Source organism: Cuculus canorus, chromosome 4 (genome assembly GCF_017976375.1).
Source record: "Cuculus canorus isolate bCucCan1 chromosome 4, bCucCan1.pri, whole genome shotgun sequence".
NCBI lineage: Eukaryota > Metazoa > Chordata > Aves > Cuculiformes > Cuculidae > Cuculus > Cuculus canorus.
Window position 1 is genome coordinate 60163018 of NC_071404.1, and position 23533 is coordinate 60186550.

A 23533-nucleotide genomic window follows, 5' to 3' on the forward strand; every position below is an offset into this window, starting at 1 on the left:
TAGCAGTTTGGTGCAGGTATTGGCATTCAGTTAAGAGACTGGTAGAGAGGCATCACTGGCTGGGTATTTGCCTTGGAATTAGTCTAAAAATTTAAGAGGATCCACTCGTAAAGGAAGTTGTCTCACAGATTAGATGAACACAATAGCATAACTCTGAGCCCAGACTAAGAAATCTTATTTCGTTAGAGCAAGGAACTAAATGCAAGTTTTCCATTTTACAGGCAAGCGTCTTTTCTCACAGTCATTTAAGTTGCTTTTACATATAGCATTGAAATCTATATTAAATTCCTCATCACAAGCAATCTCCGAATGTGGACAAATTTTGTTCAGCAAGTTTATAACTTTCAGAATAGCATTGGTCAACAGATAACAAAGAAAAAGGAATTGACCAAATGTTCTTGTTAGTTGTACAAGCCAATATCCAGAGATGCTAATCTCTTGTACAAACATGTGAAATAGTGGTCTAAATCAGTAAAGAACAAAAAGATAACTGGACTGCAAAGCAGACTTCTTCTGAAAGAAATACAGTAGACAAGCAGTGGCAGGGTGAGGATCACCTTGTCATGCTGAATCTGATAGCTCATCCATCCAGGCCTGTGTTTCTCCTCAAGAGCAGCAGTTGACTGTTTAAGAGGGAGATAAGAATAATGACCAGATACTCAGACCTGTACCCCTTATAAAACACTTTTGTGTTCCTACAGTATAAAACCCTGAACAATTTCCCTATCCACGTCCTACCCTGAATGAGTTCCTGATTCAACCAGCACTTTGTAGCAATGAGTTTCACAAGGGAAAGTTTTCCTCATATTCAGCTTTCAATTTTCTACCTTTAGATTTTGATTCCTGCTTGTGAAGAAGAGTCACTTCCCTTTAGAACACACTTAGAAACTGTGGGTACCTTTATCATGTAAGGTCTTGAATTTTTGGTTTGTAAAATTAACAACTTCCTTAAAGAGACATTTCTTCACACTTAGTTAATTCCCAGGGGAAGTTTCTGTCTTTGATATATAGTGCTTTGTGGCCCCTTTGTCAAAGGGGCTTTTTGACAAAGGAGTCCTTTGACAAAGAACAACCACTGTTTTAGCGTGTTCAGAATAGGTTTCCTTAGTATTTTAAAACTTTTGTAGCTGTGCTTCTCTTGGGTAGGAAGAATAGTGTAGGGTTTCTATTTTTTAGGTTTAAATAACAAATTTAAAACTTAATAGGGATATAATTTGTTCTTACCACATAGAGTACTGTCAACATTAAATTTCACTTGCCATTGCATTTCCCGTTCTCCTAGTTTGCTTATGTCCCTTTGAAACTGCTGATAAGGTCTGATTTCAACAGAGAAAGGTGAACTTTCTTTTAATGTGACTGTTCATTCTTTTTTTCAAATTTTACAGAAGGCCACGTTCTTCATTGAGGTGAGATGAGTTTGCATGTTAAGCAGTGATTTGTTTTTTTCAATGCAGAGGAAGACTATATTTTGTTTCTTCAGAATCATAGTACTGACTGGGCAAAGGATGAATTTTATGTGAAATTCTAAGTAAATACATTAACATATTTATGAGTTGAAACAAATTTAAAATTGGATTCTCTTATACCTATATTAGCCAGGAATAAAATGTAGCTTCTTCAAATATTTCGTGCATTCAGCTCCATTGAAAGCTCTAGAATCAAAATGGAAGAAAATTATACATATATTTTTTAATGCATCAGTTAAAGTAGTTGTATTCTGTTATGCATTAATCATGACTGCATTATTATTGCACAGCTTCAGTAAAAGCCGTCAGATTCTGTGTTGTTGGTATAGGATATTTTCACACCTCAGCTTACTTATTTTAAATTAAAACTTACTTCTGGTTTTCCTGGATTTATGCTATCTACTTTGGAGATAATTATAATGACTTTCTGATGTTTGCTTGATCTCTTCCTTAAATTGTTTCAGTGTGCCTTAAACCTCCCTGCACTTCAGCATAGTTTTTGTAAGAAAATTAACAAACGCACTAAGTTAGGTTGACCCTGGCACAGCACCTCAGGTTTCCTCTCCATTAGCTCTCTGCCCTGAGGAAACTATTCCTGCCTTTCAATTTGTGTCTCATGATCAGCTCCCTGTGCCAGTGTCATCCACCCCACAAGCACCAAGATGAGATGATTGTGAGTGTGGCAGGACCCTGGGATGTCTGCCCTACCATGCAAATCTGCTTTGACAGGCAACAGTACCAGAGGCCTGCTTTGCTGCAAAGCCTTCTCCTGTTGACTTCTATGCAGCCTGTTTTGAGCTGCAGCTGACCTTCATCCTAGTCTGGGCTGACTAATGGAGCACCTGGGATGACTGTGGACAGGGATGGCAGTGGGGCAGGGGTAGCACATCAGAATTTTAACTGTTTAGTTGGGGATGTTTAGTATTTTTAGCTGTTCAAAAGCATTTTGAGGGGTCAAATCTCTACTTCAGTGAGAATTCCCATGTTTTCAGAGTACTACACTGCTGGATTGTCACTCTCTGGAAATTTTTGACCAGCTTTTCACTTTTAAAAATATACATGCTCCATGGGAACTGTTGTTAAGAGATTTCAGGACTGGAAAGGGTGCAGGTGCCCACAGAGCATTGCACAGCTTTTATGAAAACAGAGCCTCCTTGCGAGGCCCAAAGAAACCAAGACTGCTGTGGGTGACAGTGCAGCATAAACAGTTACTTAATCTGCCTGTAATTCATGGCACATTGCATGGCAGTAGTGCTGTAAACAGACATAGTAAGTACAACAGTCCTTCATTTTCCAATACAGCAGTCTATATTCAGCTACATCCAACTTTGCCATGTTTTAATGCTTCCAGCCAAAACTTCCTACAGGGGTTTGTCTCAGCCTAGTGTTCTTATTATCATAGAATCATAGAATCATAGAATCATAGAATGGTTTAGATTGGAAGTGACCATGAAATTTGTCTAGTCCAATCCCTCTGCGGTGAGCACGGACATCTTCAACTAGATCAGGTTGCTCATAAATTTTAGGAAAGCACACTTTCAGCTTTTCAAGGAGTTACCCAGTAGGACTCACTGGGACATGGTCCTTGGCAACAAGGAAGCAGAACAAAACTGGCAAATTTAAGATTTAAGATGCTTTCAATAAATAGCAAGAGCACTCAGTCTCCGTATGTAGGAAGGAGAGGAAGAAAAGGGAAGAGACCAGAGTGGCTGAGCCAAAGACCTGCTGATCAAACTGAAGAGCAAGAGGGAACTGCCTGACAAAAGAAGGATATGGAACTGTTGAAACGGGTCCAGAGGAGGACCACAACGATGATCAGAAGGCTGGAGCACCTCCCATATGGGGACAGGCTGAAAGACTTGGGCCTGGTCAGCCTGGAGAAGAGAAGGCTTTGGAGAAACCTTATGGTGGCCTTCCAACACCTGAAAGGGGCCTACAAGAAGCTGGGGAGGGGCCGTTTGCAATGGCTTGTAGTGATAGGACTAGGGGCAATGGGTATAAACTAGAAAGGGGTAGGTTTAGACTAGACATAAGGAAGAATTTACCATGGAAGTGGTGAGGCACTGGAACACTGGAACATTGCCCAGGGAAGCTGTGGATACCCCATCCCTGGAGGTGTTCAAGGCTGGATTGGATGGGGCCTTGGGCAGCCTGATCTAGTAGGACATGTCCATGTCCATGGCAGAGGGATTGGAACTAGATGATCTTTAAGATCCCTTCCAACCCAAACTATTATATGATTCTATGTTTCTGTGATCCTATGATTCAATGAATAATTCTAATTATGTTGTATTTGAAGGACCACATGTGATACATTTCTACATTTATGGTTTAGGCTGTGTGTGTACGAGTCTGAGAACGTGGCGTGATGATGAGGTGCAAAGCCCAGCTAAGTATTGAATTTAACATTTCTCATTAAACTCTGCCCAGACTATTTCCCTCTTAGCAACTTTAACTGCAGTTTCTTTCTAATTGACATTTTTATCTCCTTTCTCTCTCACCAAAGATCACCGAGGCCCAGGGTAGGTAAAATCTACTCCTTGCCTAGTAACAGAGCAAAAGGCCAAAATCCTAAACGCAGACCCTTCTGACTAATAGTGAAAGTGTGTACCACATACCAGAACAATGCATACTATTTAGGTCCTGCCAGCATCAGAGGTATTGCTCTTGGTATGCTCACACCATTACTTATTAGCAAGATGTCAGAAAGCTGGTGATGTCTAAACCATGTTGGATGCATATCTTTCTCTGGCTGCAGTGAATGTATCTGAGCCAATAGTGTACAAAGCACTTGCTAGTTAGGTAGAGGGACAACTAGTAACTATAATTTCTTGAACTTCTTTAAAATAGAGGATGTATAAGTAGATGGAATATACAGTATTCACAATGAGACTTGTGTGGAATAAGGAATTTATGCACATGTGTTTGGAAAGTTATATCCTTTGTGGTGGTGCCTGCCTCTTGGGAGTAACACATTAATTCAAATCTTTCTATCACATCACATCATTGTATATTTTCTCGGTGAGTTTATATATATCTATGTATGTATTTGTGCATCTGTATTTCTCACCACGTACCTGCATCTGCAATGATCTCTGAAGAAAAGAAGCATTCCTATTTTGTAAAGTTTTGAGGGAGTTTTCCTGGCTATCCTGCTTATCAGGAAAGGATAAAATTATAATACACAAAATGATGTCTAGGTTAGTTTTATTCTATTTAGATTCTCAGCATAAAATCTGTCCATATCAGTCCTCTCCCCTAAATACCTGAATAACAGTTAACTGATGACTATCTAACCATTATATGTGAAGGGTGAGGTACTCATCAACTTTTTTGTCTCAGTCTTCACTGGCAACCGTTTTCCTCACCCCTCCTGGGTCAATGTACAAGACAGACAAGAGGGTGTTACATTCCCTCCCACTAGGGAGGATCTAGGGAGGGATCTAGGGAGGCATTAGGGAGGATCAGGTCCGTGACCACTTGAGGATTCTGAACATACATAAGTCTATGGGACCTGATGAGATACATACCAGACTCCTGAGGGAATTGGCTGACGTGGTTGCCAAGCCACTCTCCATGACATTTGAAAAGTCATAGCAATCAGGAGAAGTCCCTGGTGACTGGAAGAAGAGAAACATTGTACCGATTTTTAAAAAGGGTAGAAAAGATGACTCTGGTAGCTACTGACCTGTCAGCCTCACCTCAGGGCCTGGGAAGGTCTTGGAACAGATTCTCTTAGAAGTTAAGCTAAAGCACCTGGAGGACAGAGAGGTGATTCGAGGCAGCCAGCATGGCTTCACCAAGGGCAAGTCCTATCTGACCAACCTAGTGGCTTTCTATGATGGGATGACCGCATCAGTGGACACAGGAAAACCAACGTGTGTGATGTATCTGGACTTCTGTATAGCCTTTGATGTGGTCCCCCACAACATCCTGCTCTCTAAATTGGAGAGATATGGATTTAATGAGTGGACACTTTGGTGGTTAAGGAATTGGTTGGATGGTTGCATTCAGAGAATAGTGGTCAACAGCTTGATGTTCACATGGAGATTCATGACAAGTGGTGTCCCTCAGGGGTCTGTACTGGGACCGGTGCTGTTTAGCATCTTCATAAATGATATAGACAGCGAGATTGAGTGCACCCTCAGCATGTTTACAGATGACACTGAGCTCTCATGTCAGAAGAACAGGATGTCATCCAGAGGGACCTGGACAAGCTGGAGACGTGGGCCTGTGTCAACCTCATGAAGTTCAACAAGACTAAGTGCAAGGTCCTATGCTTGGTCAGGGCAATCCACTGTTTCAATACAGAATGGGTGATGATGTGATTGAGAGCAGCCCTGCAGAGAAGGACTTGAGGGTGCTGGTTGATGAGAAGCTTGACACGAGCCAGCAATGGCTGAGAGAGTAGGGCTTGTTCGTGCTGGAGAAAAGAAGGCTTCAGGAAGACCAGTATCTGAAGGAGGCCTACAAGAGAGCTGTGGAGGGACTTTTTACAAAATCATGTAGTGATAGGACTAAGATCAACAAGTATAAACTGGAGAGGGGAAGATTTAGATTAGACATTAGGAAGAAATTTTTCACAATGAAGGTGGTGAGGCACTGGAACAGGTTGCCCAGGGAAGTTGTTGGTGTCCCATCCCTGGAAGTATTCAAGCCCAGGTCGGATGGGGCCTTGAGCAGCCTGGTCTGGTGGGAGGTGTCCCTGCCCATGGCAGGGAATTGGAACTGGATGCTCTTTAAGGCCCCTTCCAACCCAAACTATTCTACGATTCCATGTTTCTATGATTTGGTACATTAACTTATTTCATTTCTTTATTAGGTAACTTAATAAATAAATACAAAAATGTATGTGCTTTATATAGCATTCATCAGCATAGCAAACCATAGCCATTTAAACAAAATGAAGTGAATGTGAAGCAATGAAATGCTTTTTCCTTTCCTTTACAAGATTTCTGCCTTATTTTCTTTCAGTAGTTATGGAGTAAGGGCTGGAGGAATCATCTGCTCTTCGTGATTGTGTTGAGAGGTGTGGTTAGTATAGGACAGCCTGCTGTGCGGTAAAAAACAGAGAGGAGTACTAAAGTCCATAACTCCTTGCATTTGGTTGCAGGGTTTTGATTGCTGCTGGAGAGAAATCAGTTACTGAAAATAGCGGTTTGAATTTTTTTTTAATTTTTTTTTTTTTTTTAATGTTTTCCAGGAAGAAACCACTGTGGTAAATGCCCAGCCTGGAAAATGCCTTCTATCTATATGGACTTAATAGGGCTACCCTAATGAATTACAAGGTCACTGTTGTTCTTTTTTCATGTGCTCCAGACTAGAACAACAGTTGCTGAAAATATTTGGGCAAGAAAGGCTGAAACTTTGTGATAATAATATGATCACATAAAATTACTGTGATTAGTATTTTACTTAACATAAAAGCCTGTGCTCTGTGTGCAGACCATAAGGATGTGCTCCTGACGTTTTACATTCACTTTTCCACCCTTCCATTTTATCATTCATTGAGTCTTTCACCTTACCCTCTTCCATACAACTTCTTTTTCACCCCTTCAGTGCAAACTGTATTCTGTTGCTGCACGGAATGAAGGACATGGGGGTGCTGGTTGACAGCCGACTGAACATGAGCCAGCAGTGTGCCCAGGTGGCCAAGAAGGCCAATGGCATCTTGGCTTGTATCAGAAATGGCGTGGCCGTCAGGTCCAGGGAGGTTATTCTCCCTCTGTACTCAGCACTGGTGAGACCGCACCTTGAATACTGTGTTCAGTTCTGGACCCCTCACCACAAGAAGGATGTTGAGGCTCTGGAGCATGTCCAGAGAAGAGCAACAAAGCTGGTGAGGGGGCTGGAGAACAAGTCTTACAAGGAGCGGTTGAGAGAGCTGGGGTTGTTTAGCCTGGAGAAGAGGAGGCTGAGGGGAGACCTTATTACTCTCTACAACTACCTGAAAGGAGGTTGTGGAGAGGAGGGAGCTGGCCTCTTCTCCCAAGTGACAGGGAACAGGACAAGAGGGAATGGCCTGAAGCTCCGTCAGGGGAGGTTCAGGCTGGATATCAGAAAAAAATTCTTCACAGTAAGAGTCATTGAGTACTGGAACACGCTGCCCAGGGAGGTGGTTGAGTCGCCTTCCCTGGAGGTGTTTAAGGAACGGGTGGATGAAGTGCTGAGAGACATGGTTTAGGGAGTGTTAGGAATGGTTGGACTCGATGATCCAATGTGTCCTTTCCAACCTTGTGATTCTGTGATTCTGTTCTGTTTTACCAGTGGGGTTAGACTAGATGTCCTCCAGAGGTCACTTCATACCGTGTCGTTCTCTGATTCTGTGATTCTGGTTAGTTAATCTTTAACTATCATTTGGGAATTTGAAACAGGTTTATGGAAATGCAAGGATACCTTAACATCGGCCCCGGCATGGGCTGGTACTGAGTTGCCACTCTTTCCCTGTACCTAAGGCACAGGTCAGGCAACAGCATTATTATATATTTATCAAGATTTGAGAGAACAAAAAAGGAGATATTGTGAGTTTTAGTGGTATACATTAGAAGGCATTTCCTCTTAAACTTCATACTGTATCAATGAGACCAATCCTAATGATTCCCATATTCTGCTGCTGCTGATCGTGTTCACTGAATAAATGATAACTGTTTTGCTTCCAAAGCTGAAAGTAAGATACATGTTCACCAAAGACAAGGGTTAAATGCTTTTCCATTTGATTAATGCTTTTAAATACAATGAAGTATCAATAAAATGCTACTTTCAATGTGGTCATGCTAAATTAATATATATGCTTAAGTAGAAGCAGAAGCTATTGGAGAAAGACAGACAGTTGTTCCTGACTATGCTTCAATTTTTAGGGATATTGTGTTTGGTTTGGTGCTGCACTGGAAGTGTAATGTTACCAGATCTGAAAAGGAAAATTACTGAAAAGAATTTCAGTTTAGGCATTCATCTTTCCAGTTAGAAACACTTCTAAATATTTTGCAGTAATAAGAAGAGTATATAAAAATAAAGTTTGAATTATTGTTTTGCCCAGCCTACTGGTAAACTATGAAAAACCTTGCAGTACGTAACTCCTGAGAAGAAGATATTATTGATGATACTGGATAAAGTTTCAATTCCAGATAGATCTGCAAGATAGATTAGTTCAAAAAGATAACATGAGGAGATAATCTTATCGCTATTGTTGGTGTTCCAAAAAGTATGGGAAGCCAACTATGACATGCCTCTGCTGACACCATTTGGGAAAGCTGCATTCACTTGCAATGCATGTAGTTTATGCATATGCTTGAAAAATTTACCTACATTTTCAGAAAAGACTGTTCATACAGGAGTCTGAGAGAAGTTAAGGGATTTAGGCACTCTACTCCAATGTGATGACTGATTCAAACTGTTACTGTCCATGAGTATTCACACCTTGGATCCCTATGCAGTTGATAGAGAGAGGTATTATAGTTTTGGCTTCCAAGTTTAGGTTCTGTGGTGGAATTATCTGTAGTTTAGGCTGTTCTGGGAAACCTGATCAGAATCTGTACCTTTTGATGGCAGAAACCTTTGGGGTTTCTGAGCCACACTGTAAGAGATATAGCAATCTTTCTTTGCAATACAGAGTGAAACCAAAGAAAACATAGACGTCATGTGAAAATGCATATGAACTAAAAACTGCAGTGAGCCATGAGAATAGGTATTGATGTAAGCTCTTTCATCTGTTTTAAATATATATTTTTGTCTCTTTTTTCAATACTAAAGGCAAACTGTATCAAGTAACATCATGCATAAAGAGATAAAGAAGGAGGGTTTCTGAGAACATCACTGTTTTTTTCTTTAAAATTAGAATTTGTTACATGATCTATTGGCTTATTCATTGCAGTAAAACACAGTCACAGAATTGCAGAATGGTTGAGGTTGCAAGAGACCTCTGGACGTCATCTGGTCCAACTACCCTGCTTGATCAGGCTTCCCAGGACCATGTCCAGATATGAATACCTCCAAAAAGGAAGACTCCTCAATGTCTCTGGGCTATCTGCACCAGTGCTGTCATACCCATAGTGAAAAACAGAATCTTTCTTACGCTCAGAAGGTGAAACCCTATTCCCACTATGTTTCAGTTTGCATCCATTGCTACTTTTTCTGTCACTGGGCACTACTGCTTAGAGCCTGACTCCACCTTCTTTGCATCTCCCCATCAGATATTTGCATACGTTGATGAGATCCCCTTCTACAGGCTAAACAAGTCCCAACTTTCTCAGGCTTTCCTCATAAGAGATGCTGCAGTCCTTTAATCATCTTTGTGGTCCTTTGCTGGACTGTTTCCAGTAGGTCCACGGCTCTCTTGTCCTAGGGTGCCCAAACTGGATGTAGTGCTCCAGGTGTGGCCTTACCAGTGCTCCATAGAGGGTAAGGATCATAAAGTACAGGGGAAGGAAAGTACAGTAGTTTTGCTTCTTAATGCCAATTTCAACTTGACAAAACTAAATAAATTTTTGAAAATGGCTGTCTATGTCTCTCATCAGTACCATGGTCTTCAGCAATGACGTCTACATGACAAACCCATATTAACTATTTTAGGGAGTTTCTTTCTCTCTTTATGCCTCCTGTTTTCTTTCATTCTAGGTATTGTCCTTTGTTACTTCTGTAGAAGCTGATCTCCCACAACTTTTTTCTCTCAGCCTTCAGCATTACAGATGCCTGGCAGTTGCTCTTTTCTTTCAAAACCTTCCTGTTTGGTATTGCTCCCCTATTATTCTCAATTTGTCCCATATTTGTCTGTGTTTCTTGCTACAGTCCTGATTTTCTTGCCTACTGGAGTTTGTATGATGCAACCTGGGGCTCCTGTCTGAGCTTCTCAGAGAGCAGCAGTCAGCGCTCAGCTAAAAAATACCCAAGCTTCCTCTAAAATTTCTTTAACCTTTTAGAGAATCAGTCCATGCTATACATTTCTGCGACTAGTCTCTTCACAGACAGAGCCCATGTCTTCCCAATGGCTGGCTGAGTCTGTGCATGGTGAATCACATTTACCCTGAAAGTATCAGAGATCAATGCCATAAGGAAAAATCATCAGTTCTGCTATTTCTGTTTCCTCTCCTTTCCATGAAAAGGTTTAATTTCTTCTGCATTGTATCTGAAACCTTTGCTTCTGCTTGTCCTGTCCTCTGAACATATTTTCTCATTTAACTATAGTTTGTGGGGCAGACTCCCAAATGCTGGAAATCCACTCCATACCTTCCTTTTTATCTCTGTGCTTCTTTGGCAGGGACAGAGTACTGTGAGATGACAAGAACAAGGTCAGTGGTGCTATTTGTGTTCTGACTATATCGTATAGGGGCCCAAGCTAATGATCTCTAATCTTGTTTGGAACCTGTGAGTTCTACTATTGTATGCAAATACTTGAATAGTGAAATATTTTACATAGTTCTGAGCAAATATTTTCATATTCAACATGTCCTAATTTCTCCAAAATAAGAAAAATACATCTTGTTCTTTTGACATGTACACATATTAGATACGAAGAGGGAGGGGGTTAACATCAAGCTAGCCCTTAACAAAAGGTGGAAGGACAGGTGTCAGGGGTCGAGTGTTAGGGAGCAGACTTTTCCAAAACACCTTGTAGGCAAAAGAAGGCCCACTGGGAAGTTGATGCAATCGGCAGACCAGCTGAAGTGCCTTTACACTAACGCGCGATGCTTGCGTAACAAGCAGGAGGAGCTGGAAGCTACTGTGCTACTTGAAAGCTATGATCTGGTTGCCATCACAGAAACGTGGTGGGATAAATCCCATGACTGAAATGTGGCTATCGATGGCTACAGGCTGTTCAGGAGAGACAGACCGGGAAGGAAGGTTGGAGGCGTTGCCCTCTATCTCAGGAAAAGTATAGAATGTGAAGAGCTGTCGTTGAAGAATAGCCACAAACAGGTCAAAAGCTTGTGGGTCAAAATTAAAGATGGAAGAACAATGGGAACCTTGTGGTTGGTGTATACTACAGGCCACCTGATCAAGGTGAAACAACTGATGAAGCCTTCTTCCTCCAGCAATAGGAGGCTTTGCGCTTGCAAGCTCTCATCCTGCTTGGGGACTTCAACCACCCAGACATATGCTGGAGAAGTAGCACAGTAAGATGTAGGCAATCCAGGAGACTCCTGGAGTGCATCGAAGATAATTTCTTAGCCCAACTGACAGAGACCCCCCACCCGAGGAGAAGCAATACTGGACCTTATCATCACCAATAAGAGCAAACTCTTTAGTGACATTAGGATCGGTGGCAGCCTGGGCTGCAGTGATCATGCACTGGTGGAGTTCAAGGTCCAGAGGGATACGGGACAGGTGAGGAGTATAGTCAGGACACTAAATTTCAGGAAAGCAGACTTCCAGCTCTTCAAGGAATTACTCGGTAGGACCCCCTGGGACATGGTCCTCTGAGGCAAGGGAGCGGAGCAGAACTGGAAAACATTTAAGGAAGCTTTCCACAGGGTGCAAGAGCACTCAGTCCCTGTATGTAGAAAATCAGGCAGGAAAGGGAAGAGACCGGCGTGACTGAGTGGAGACCTGCTGGTTAAACTAAAAAAGAAGAAAGAACTGCACAGGCAGTGCAATCAGGGACAGGGAACCTGGAACGTATATAGAGACGCTGCCCAGTTGTGTAGGGATGAAGTCAGGAAGGCCAAGGCGCAGCTGGAGCTGAACTTGGAAAGGGAAGTAAAGACTAACAAGAAGGCCTTCTACAGGTACGTCAATCAAAAGAGGAAGATCAAAGAGAATGTGCCTCCACTGGTGGTTGCAAATGGAGATCACGTGTCAAGAGATGAGGAAAAGGCTAAGGTACTCAACAACTTTTTTGCCACAGTCTTCACCAATAATTGCTCTCATTGCCCCTTCTGGATCATGGGACAGCAAAATGGTGACCAGGGGGGTAGACCCCCTCCCACAGTAGAGGAGGATCAGGTTCGCGAACACCTGAGGAATCTGAACATATATAAGTCTATGGGACAGGATGACATGCATCCCAGAGACCTGAGGGAATTGATCAAGCCACTCTCCATGATATTTGAAGTCATGGCAGTCAGGAGAAGTCCCTGGTGGCTGGAAGAAGGGTAACATTGTGCCCATTTTTAAAAAGGATAGAAAAGGCAACCCTGAGAACTATCGACCTGTCAGCCTCACCTATGTGCCTGGGAAGATCACGGAACAGATCCTCCTAGAAGCTATGCTGGAGGACAGGGAGGTGATTAATGGCAGCCAGCATGGCTTCACCGGGGGCAAGTCCTGTCTGACCAACTTGGTGGCTTTCTATGATGGGGTAACTGCAGCTGTGGACACAGGTAAAGCAACAGATGTGATCTATCTAGACTTCTGTAAAGCCTTTGACACAGTCCTCCACAACATCCTTCTCTCTGAATTGGAGAGAGATGGATTTCATGGGTGGACAGTATGGTGGATAAGAAACTGGTTAGATAGTCATATTCAAAGAGTATTGATCAAAGTCCAGATGGAGATCCATGACAAGTGGTGTCTCCCGTACTGGGACCGGTGCTGTTTAATATCTTTATCAATGAGATTGACAGCAAGATTGAGTGCACACTCAGCAGGTTTGGGGATGATACCAAGCTGAGTTCCCACACCGGAAGGAAGGGATGTTATCCAGAGGGCCCTGGACACACTGGAGGAGTGGGCCTGTGAGAACCTCATGAGGTTCAACAAGGCCAAGTGCAAGGTCCTGCACCTGGGTCAGGGCAATCCCCGTTTTCAGTACATGATGGGGGATGACATGCTTGACAGCAGTCCTGTGGAGAAGGACTTAGGGGTGCTGATTGATAAGAAGCTCGGCATGAACCAGCAATGTGTGCTTGCAGCCCAGAAGGGCAACCATATTCTGGGCTGCATCAAAGGAAGCGTGGCCAGCAGGTCAAGGGAAGTGATTCTGCCCCTCTATTTCTCTCTTGTGAGACCTCATCTGGAATACAGTTCTGGAATCCTCAATGTAAGAAGGATATGGAGCTGTTGGAACAGGCCCAGAGGAGGGTTGCAAAGATTATTAGAGGGCTGGAGCACCTTCCCTACGAGGACAGGCTGAGAGAGTTGGGCTTGTTCAGCCTGGAGAAGTCTCAGAGGAGATCTTATAGCGACCTTCCAGTACTTGAAGGGAGCCTACAAGAAAGCTGGGGAGGGGCTATTCGTAAAGGCTTGTGGGGATAGGACTAGGGGGGATGGGTATAAACTGGAGAGGGGCACATTTAGGGTAGACATTAGATAGAATCTCTTCACCATGAGAGTGGTGAGGCACAGGCACAGGTTGCCCAGGGAGGTTGTGGATGCCCCATCCCTGGAGGTGTTCAAGGACGGATTGGATGGCACCTTGGGCAGCCTGATCTAGTGGGATGTTCCTGCCCACGGCAGGGGAGTTGGAACTAGATGGTCTTTAAGGTCCCTTCCAACCCTAACTATTCTATGATACTATGATACTATGATATTAGCTGGTGGGCAGGTGGTCAGTGAAGACAGATGGATGGGCAGTACTACTGGCATTATTCCTTTTAGGCTGAGGGTGAGTAGAACAGGGAACATGTGGGATGTGATGGACAGTGGAAAAGGATTGCTGCTTCATAGCAAGGGTAGCAAGCCATAGCAATCAAACTAATGAGAAATTATGTTAGGAAAAGTGTGTCTAATCAGGTCTGGACATTAACTTATGCATTATTATGGAGAGTCATTTCCGAGTGGAAAATAGATCTCTGTTGTTAATACAAGAAGTGAAGAAAAGAAAAATGAGAAGATCTTAATTTTATTTTACCCTGTAATATACATATCTTATTTCTGTTAATCTCTTGTTCGTTTCTTTTTTTTTTTTTTTTTTTAAGATTATAACATGATTTTCATACTTCTCACATTTATTTCCCTCAGCCCAACAGTGTTGCTGGAGATTCTTAGTATTTCCAGTTTCCTTTCGCTGTGTAGACTTGGTGGAACAAAGTATTATTCAAAATAATGGGGATGGACAGAATCTGCTCTGGCACTTTTCCAAGGACTCTTTCTCAGGGTTAAAAAGGGAGAAACATTTTGGCTGACTGTCTTTAACTTCTGTCTACTTTGCAGTCTTTGATATTCGGGAGTTCTCCCAACTACTATCCACATCCATTTCTCTAAGGGGCTGCCTGAATAGGAAATGTCTCCTACACAAAGCAGTGTTACTTTCGGGGAAGGATTGTGGCTTGGCATGTTGATCTGCTTTCTGTTTTTGTAGAGGGGTTCAGTACTTTATAATTGTCACTTTGATATTTTTCTGTGGATTAATAATAAAAATAGGGATTGGAGAATACTGCTGATCCTCCTCCAAAACAAATATTACTACTGAGAGAACTAATACAAAGTTTATTTGTGTCTGCTTGGAATATAAAGAAGATGCACTGCAAAGAAAGCGGTAGTGGATTAAGAGTCTTTTTTTCACTTCTGCTTTGCCTTATTCCTTTAGGTGGTGGCACTACACTAGATGTGCAGTTGTTTCAAACCTTGTACACACTGATACTTTTAACTAGACTGACCTCCATGACATACAACGAACATGTTTTTCACCATGCAAGCCAGAGTAATTTCAATTCCTGCATTTATTTTTTGTCTTTTAGTTTTGAAATTCCTTTTCATTTATCAGAACTAAATATTAGTTCTAAAGAACTAAAATAGTCAACATACATGCATACAAATGGTACAGTTTCTTTTGAGATATTACAAATTTCTTACAATTCTGTATATTTTGTTAGAACTATTGATTAAAATTAGACTTAGAGTGTAGTAGCAACCATTTCTTCTGTAGCCAAGGATGAATTCCAAGATTAAATATTAGCTTTAAATGTCCTTTAATCCTTTAATCCTAGCAAACAATTAAGTATTAGAACTCACTTCCATACCTGTTGTGCAACAAACTCAGATCCCAGCCATAGCATCGTGACATTCTTTGACTGTCCCAATTCTAACCCTTTTCTGATGAAACTGGTGTTGCTTTGGCTCATGCAATATCACACATTTGCCCAGTGACATCAACGTCACTTAAATCCTGAAAAGCAAATCTTTCCCGCCTTGAGTCTGGATTGTCTGCCCATAGATCAACCATTCTAGGTACCCCTCTATAATATAATTTTTAAAAATAAAGAAGCCCTGGTTTAGGTGACTAATTTTGAGATGTTGGACTTCGGATGTGGAAGGGTTAACCTGTAAGCATAATTCTTTATCCTAGTTAAAGAGGGTAAGTATTGTAGGTGTATACCAACTCAAAAAATTAGGACATGCCACTGGCTTTCAAAATAGATTCAGTGTGGAATGTCTCTGATACAAGTATTTAGAAGTGGATTTTCAAAGAGTTTCAAGGCCATTTCAAATTAATATAAGTCATCACTGTAACTATTTGGACTGCTGTTTCTCAGAAGCATTGTTAGTTTTTTTTTCTTCCACATACAGTAACATACTTGATTTGCTCTTGCTCCCAAGCCAGTGAATGTATGTTGTGGGTTGTTTGAAAACAATATTCTTGCTTTGAGATTCATAATATGATTTCCAATATGGTTTACTGGATCTACTTTCCTCCAAAGAATAAATAATCCACCTTCTTCCCTTGGGAAATTGTTTAATTGAAATGTATCAGAAAATTTAGCATGTAACAATAATGGCTGTTTACAGAACATAAAGTACTCACAAGAATTAATGAAACCTGCTACTGTCTGAATAGTTATAGTTCAAAATATTTTTAACTTGAGGACATATTTTGGGCTACTCTTGTTTTTATTTTTATGCTGGGGATGTTTTTATTTGGTTATGTTTTGTCTTGTTTGCTTCCTCCAGATAAGTGAAACTCTGCATAAAATACTCGTTCTAGTAACTGTTATGTCATCCAGGCTGTCTAGGAAATTGCACTGGCATCTGAATTTTTCACCATTTAATCGGCAATGATTTTCTCAGGGCAAGAGATGGTAAAGAAATAAATGAATAATAATTAATAACAATTACAGTGGCAAGCCTCTCTTTGGATTCTTAATATCATGTCTGAGTGTTAAAAGAAGCTGTTTTGAAGGAAAGATTTGTGGCTGGATTCCCTGAACTCCTCAGACGTTGCTTCCAAGCAGGTAGATTTCCGCTGTTTCTGAGTCACAGAGCATTTAACATTGTCAATAAAGAAACATTTGCGAGCCATCTAGATCCTCTGTGTGCAAAGCTGTCTCCTAGATTTAGACAACTCACCTCATTCTTCCTTGGCCAAATGCACCAAGAAAAATCCTCCTTTTCCAGCAGAATGTTAGTTTGACAAAAGTTTTGAAGGCCTGCATTAGACATGGAGAACCTTCTAGTTGTAAGAGCTTCCTGCTGGATTTTATGTATTTCAAACCAAAGCTAACAGCTTTTGAAGATCCTCCTCCTACATTCTGTTCTGCTTTGGCAGCTTTTACACTAGTCATATGGAACACGAGGTGGTATTTCAAAATGTTGTGGTTAGCTTGTACAACCCTGTTGACCATCTTCTGAATGAAAGTTGCAGCAATATTATGTATGGCTGTTGTTTAAGGTTTTTTTAAGAATTCAGAATCATGAAGATTTTACCTTAGGCTATGAGTTAAAGTTAGAAGAATGAGAGCTTGAAACAATTCAATGAAAGATTTTTTTGCAGATCAATAACAGTCTTTTACTTGATCTGCAGCTCTGATAAGAAAAGGCAACATAACAGGAGCATGCTGGAGGATAATGAATAATACAGGAAAAATTATTAATGCCATTCTTTATATTAGTAGCTCAACGTTACTTCAAAAGGAATGTTAAGTTATGGGTAATTGAACTGAAAAAGAATAATGTAGAATTAATTGAAGTTCCTCAAAAATGAATAGGGGTGTGGAAAAATGCTTGGGAAAAGGGAGACTAAATTAATTGAGGCTTACAGAATAGGCGTGTGAATGTTGCAGTTGAAAGTAATGCTGAAAATGCCTTTGATCTTAATTGCACTACATCAACAACCAAATCAATCAAAGTTGACACAATAACAACATGGAAAATTAAAACAAAGATTATCATGAAGGGAAACCTGCAACTGCTCTGCAGAGGAAGAACTAGGAACTCTATAGACAGTAGCAAGTAAGCTTAGACCCTCTGATGAAACGAATGCTTCCGCATGACATGCGCAATTAAATTATGCTTCTCATGGCCATCAGAAGCTTGAAGACAAACAGATTTACCGGGGCGAGGAGGGAGAGATTCTTACATGTAAGAATCCACATGTCTGTTCCAGGGACAGACTGTGCTGAGTGTTCTGAATCTGCCAGGCTACTCTTGAGCTTCTACAACCTGGCAGAAGAAAACTCTACTAGACTCTGTTTCTCCTGAAACAATTGTCATTCAGCAGAGGATGCCGCAGTCATGCATTTGTTGATTTTTAGTAGAGTTTAAGAAATTCCTCAAGAGTCTTTGACTGTTCAGTAAGAATGGAAAGGACATCCTGGCCACCTGAAATGTTGTTCAGTCAGGGAAACGAGGCAGCGTTTGTTCTCACAACTCTCCTTACTTTGATGATTTTCTTCAACTCCTCATCCCTTAAACCCTTCTTAGAGTCACACTCCAATCTTACTTTCAGATTGTATTTTCTCCCTGTGGCATTCTGTAACTGTCTTCTCAAGTTTGATCTGTGTCATTTCTTTTTGTCAGTCACATGGTACCATTCTCAAAACTGGCTGTTTAGAGCCAAGCAACACAAGGTCCCATTTGTGTTTACTTTTACACATATGTATAAAGTCACCATCAGCAGTAGCAGAACTAACCCCTGTCTGCACCTTTCAGACACGGGTAAAGCGTTCTTTGATATCAGTTTACAGCCTTCTGCTCTTGGCATCACATGGGGGATTTTACTGGCTATAGTCATGTTTGGAGAGAAATGTCTGTTTCCTATTCAGTGATCCTGAGAAAATATATAGATGCAGGTATGTTTCAGTTAGCTTATTTTTCAAAGGTTTCATTCCTTTTAGACTGGCTTCTTGCCACTGTTTTGTCTGTGGCAATCATTTTGTCTTCTGCTTGACACCAACTTCACACACATGCTTTTCAATCATAACATTTTCAAGGGATTTTTTGCTTCTTTATTGCCTTTAATGAGTGGGATATGGAAAAAGAAATAGAAACTTGGACAAAAGTAGGATGGAGGAAAAAACAGGAGAGAAGATGACGCTTTTAAAAACATTATCTGGATGAAAAGGATCTGCAAGGAATCATAGAATCAAAGAATGGTTTGGGTTGGAATAGCTCAAAGACTACCTAATTCCAACCCCACTGTGAAAGGCAGGGACTCCCAGTAGATCAGGCTGCCCAGGGTCCCATTGAACCTGGCCTTGAACACTTCCAGGGAGGGGTCATACACAACTTCCCCGATTTGTAGCATGCCAAGTTAGGAAAACTCCAGATATCTCTTTCAAACTAACTTTTTAGTTGAGTCTTTATTTTACTGTGTCATGTAGGTATTGCAAGAGCATTAGAGCAATATGGTTACTACCCGTCTAGGAGAATAAGACTTTTTTTGCTCGTTGTCTTTGCATTTGAAATTTCACTTCAACTTAAACTTACTCATGAATTCTGTAAGTCTTCCCAGGGATTACAGAAGCAGTATAACAGAATCATAGAATTACACAATGGTTTATGTTCGAACGGACCTTAAAAATCATCCAGATCCAATTCCCTGCTGTGGGCAGGGACATGTCCCACTAGACCAGGCTGCTAAATGCCCCATCCAACCTGGCATTGAACACAAGGTATCCACAACTTCCCTGGTGACCTGTGCCAGTGCCTTACCCCCCTCACTGTGAAGAATTTCTTCCTAATGTCTAATCTAAATCTTCCCCTCTCCAATTTAAAGCTATTTCCCCTCTTCCTATCACTACAAGCCCTTGTAAAAAGCCCCTCCCCAGCTTTCTTGCAGGCCCCATTCAGGTACTGGAAGGCCACTACAAGGCCTCCCCAAAGCCTTCTCTTCTCCAGGCTGAATAATCCCAGCTTTCTCAGTCTGTTATCATAGCAGAGGCGCTCCATTCCTCTGATCATCTTTGTGGCCCTCCTCTGGACCCATTCCAACAGTTCCAAATCCTTCTTGTCTTGAGGATTCTAGAACTGGGCATGATACTCCAGGTAGGGCCTCATAAGAGCAGAGTAGAGGGGCAGAATCACTTCCCTTGACCCACTTGCCACGCTTCGTTTTGATGCAGCCGAGGATATTGCTGGTCTTCTGCTTGGTGAGTCGAGCTTCTCATCAATGAGTGCCCCCAAGTCCTGCTCCCAATCATATCATCCCTTATCCTGCATTGAAACTGTGGATTGCCCCAACGAAAGTGGGGCAAGCAAATTTGTTCTTGGTCTTGTTGAACCTTGTAAGGTTCACAGAGGTCCGCTTATCCAGCTTATCCAGGTCCCTCGTGATAACATCCTGTCCTTCTTGCATAAGAACTGCACCACTCAGCTTGGTGTCATATGCAAACTTATTGAGAGTGCACTCGATCTCGCTGTCTATATCATTGATGAAGATATTAAAGAGCACTGGTCCCATTATGGATCCCCGAGGGACACCACATGTCATGGAAATACCGCTTTTACTATTGTGGATAAGCTCCACCTTAGCATAGATTCTCTCTTACCCTATTTTCAGCATTTCTGAAGAATAATTGATATCAATATGTTCTTAAGAGCTCAAGTTTAGTACTAAATTTTCTAAGTATAAGCACTCAGTGTATTTTGATCATAATGAGAACTTTCAGTGCTGCTTCTGTCACTGCTGCAGTAGATCTATTGATCTGTCAGATATATAAACTTATAAGCCAGGAAGAATGAAAAAGTTACTAACATTGCTTAGTGATGACTGTATTTTACCATAAGTGGATCTAAAAGTTACAGACTCCTGAGTTGCTTCTTCTGAACTGTCTTTTTTTTTCCCTCAAAAAAAAAAAAAACCCAAAACCAAAAGTACTTTTCTGGACCCATGAAATGCAAGGTGATGCATTAGATTTGCTGTAGCTAGACCTTAAATTTGTGACTGTTACTTGTAATCAGAAACAGTGTTTTGGTTTGGTTTTCTTTCTTTTAACAATATTGTGTGCTAGGATTGGATATTTGATTTGATTTCAGTTTAGTTTTACTTATCAGTTTGTATAATGTAACTATTGGATGAGCGTAGGAGATGCATGACTACCTTTGACTGACTCAGGAGCACACTGTGCCAAACGAAATTCATAACTTGCTACTAGAAGAAAGTGAATTTTCAAAAATTTAGCCCAAATTTTTACTTGAGTTTTAAGAACACCTGTATTTATATAGTCAGTCTTTCACCTGTAAGTCAATTACATGAAAACATTAATTTCAATCCTCATCTACTGTAGGTGTTCAGGAGTCATCCTCAAAGATACCAATTCTGTTTTGTTGTTAGATGTTACCACAAATACCAGTTCTTCCCACAATGAATTCCTGAGGTTAGTAAAGAACTGTTTAATACAAACGAAAACCAAGCAATCAGACTTCCCTCCTTTTCATCTGTGCAAATTGTACTACCCACCAAATGTATGGCATTTCTTCTAGTTTGGGGGATATGAGCAAAAAGACCTCTTGATTTTACCATTTACAGATCTAGCTCAGTCTTTTATGTAACTGTGGAGTTCATCTCTAAACTAAACAGTTGCAGTCTTTACCCCTATAATGATATATTGAGCACCTCTCAATTTACTGATGGTATTCTGATTGGTTTTTTTTTTTAAACCCTACGGCAGCATGTGCTCTGTTACTTTTCGCCGGATGTTATCTGCTCTAGTTGCAGTCAATGGCGTGATGTGTAGTGTTTTTCTGCCATCGTTAGGGTTGGAGGTGCACTGCAGCAGCTCAGAAGCAACTGAAAGTGAAGAAGCACTTTCTTATACCTGGAGAGCTTTCAAAGTTATGCAGCCAAATTAAAGAGGCTACAGCCCCTTGTTCCTGTCCTGCAGTCCTGAATCAGGGCAACAGGGCATCATTGCAGGTAAAACAGCAATGGGTACAGTGAATGAAAACTTAGATGCTCTTCTACTGTATGTGAAAAAAAATAGTAAACCCACTTGGTTTCATCCTATCTGGAACAAGCAAGTGACAGATTATCAGCTGGGATTCCAGATAAAGAAAGCACAGTTAGGAATTATTATACAGCTAATGATCTTATCCAATCACTGAATAGAAGTTGAATGTCCCATCTTTATAAATCATCTGCCACAAATGGCCTGCATCACTCTCAGTCCCCTGACTTGAAATTTTTTTCCTAACACAGTGAAGCCTGCTGCAAGTCCAGCTAGTACCTGAACAGAGTTTTGAGTCCACAGGTGACTCCTTGGCTTGTCAACTAAAACTGTGAGCTAGTAAAATCATGAGATATATTTCCAGGGTCCTGGCTTTAAAAAACATTAAGTTGATCAGCTTGTGCTTTTCACAATCAACCAATGTTACTCCTTCATCCATCCCACAGTTAGTAGTGACATGCTTACTCAAGTTCATATCATAAAAGGGAGTCACAAAAGGAAATAAAAAGTTTTTGGTGAAGTATCTTCAGCAAACGTGGAATAGTATAAGGAATGGCCAACCTGAGAAAACACTTCTGTTATATTTTGTATATTATCTTGGAAAAAATGGGTATGTAGAAACATATTTTCTAGGAAGAAGTTGATATTTTATGAACGTAAATGTTGAATGTCTTATATTAAACCTGTAGTTCATTGTCCATAGACTTCAGTGTTGAAAGCTGGATGCATTTCCTTGAAAGAAGACACTGCTGCGCACCTGCCCACAACAAGAATTGAACTAGCTCTGGAGAACTATTCCAGGACTTCAGGAAAATATGATCCCTTCAGAAGAACTCAGTGGTATTCTGTAGTATGTGGTTTGCATGGAGAAGTCAGATTCTCAGGTTAGTACAACACCATGCCCCCTTCCCTCTAATACAGTATTCTACCTCTGTCAAACTGGCTTTGAAAAAAGAGGTGACTGAAAGTACCACTAACACTAAGGAGGGCATTCCATAGGCTTTGGTGAGCTTCAAATGAGGCCAGAGAGATTACCCAGTTGTTTGAGATCCTGGTAACAAGCACCATCTGCTACCTCAAAAGTCGGAGTGCAGACTGACAGCGCTGATATTGTGCCTAGACACTTTGCTTCCCTGAGTAATTCTGTTTTCACGATCAGCCTTTTTTATTATTATTTTGGACTAATTAAAAAGAATTATTTGCCTTTTATTTTATACAGGATATAAATAGCCATGGGTAGAAATGTCACATTATTGGAATTGATTGTAGATTTGTATTTTATTTGCTTTGATTGCACTGAGGAATTCATTTTGGTTTTTTTCCCTTCGGCTGATTACTAGCATCTTCCCAGAAATCAGTGTTAATGGGTCTCAAGATTCTGAGGTTTGCAGTCATTTACATATGAAGTAACCAAACATTATCTTCTCAAAACTTTAAAGAAGATATGTCCAGGAGGAATCCTTCCTATTTCTCAAAGTATCAGATAAATGCCTCTTTACCTTAGTATAGACTAAGAGAAGCTGGATTAGATCAAGTATCTGTTCAGCCCTGTATCTTGTATTTTCTGGGAGCACTGAGAAATGTTCAGGGAAAGAGCGGAGGATTACATGATAGGGTGAAGTCATCTGTCACACATATTCCTCCCACTTCTAGTCCTGAGAAGGACTTGGAAATCTTCTTATACTCTTGCTCCGTGGTAGTAGAAGGATCAGGCAGGGAAACCTATATTTCACTTCTAACTTAGCTGCTTATAAGTTCTTTGCAAGTCATCTCAGATTGCTCTGCCTTCCTTTGCCCACATGCAAAATGGCAGTGACAATGCTTGTGCCTTTGAAAAAGCATTCTAGAGTCTGCAGTAAAAGGAAAAGAAAAAACATGGATACTTATGGCTGGAGCATTCGCCTTTGCTTCACTGGACAGATCTAACAGACTTCTTGTCTGTATCTTATCTAATTATCTGTCTCCACTGAATCCAATCTGAAAGTATGTTCTTTTGCTCTTTTTCATATATTTCTAATTCTCTTTCCTATT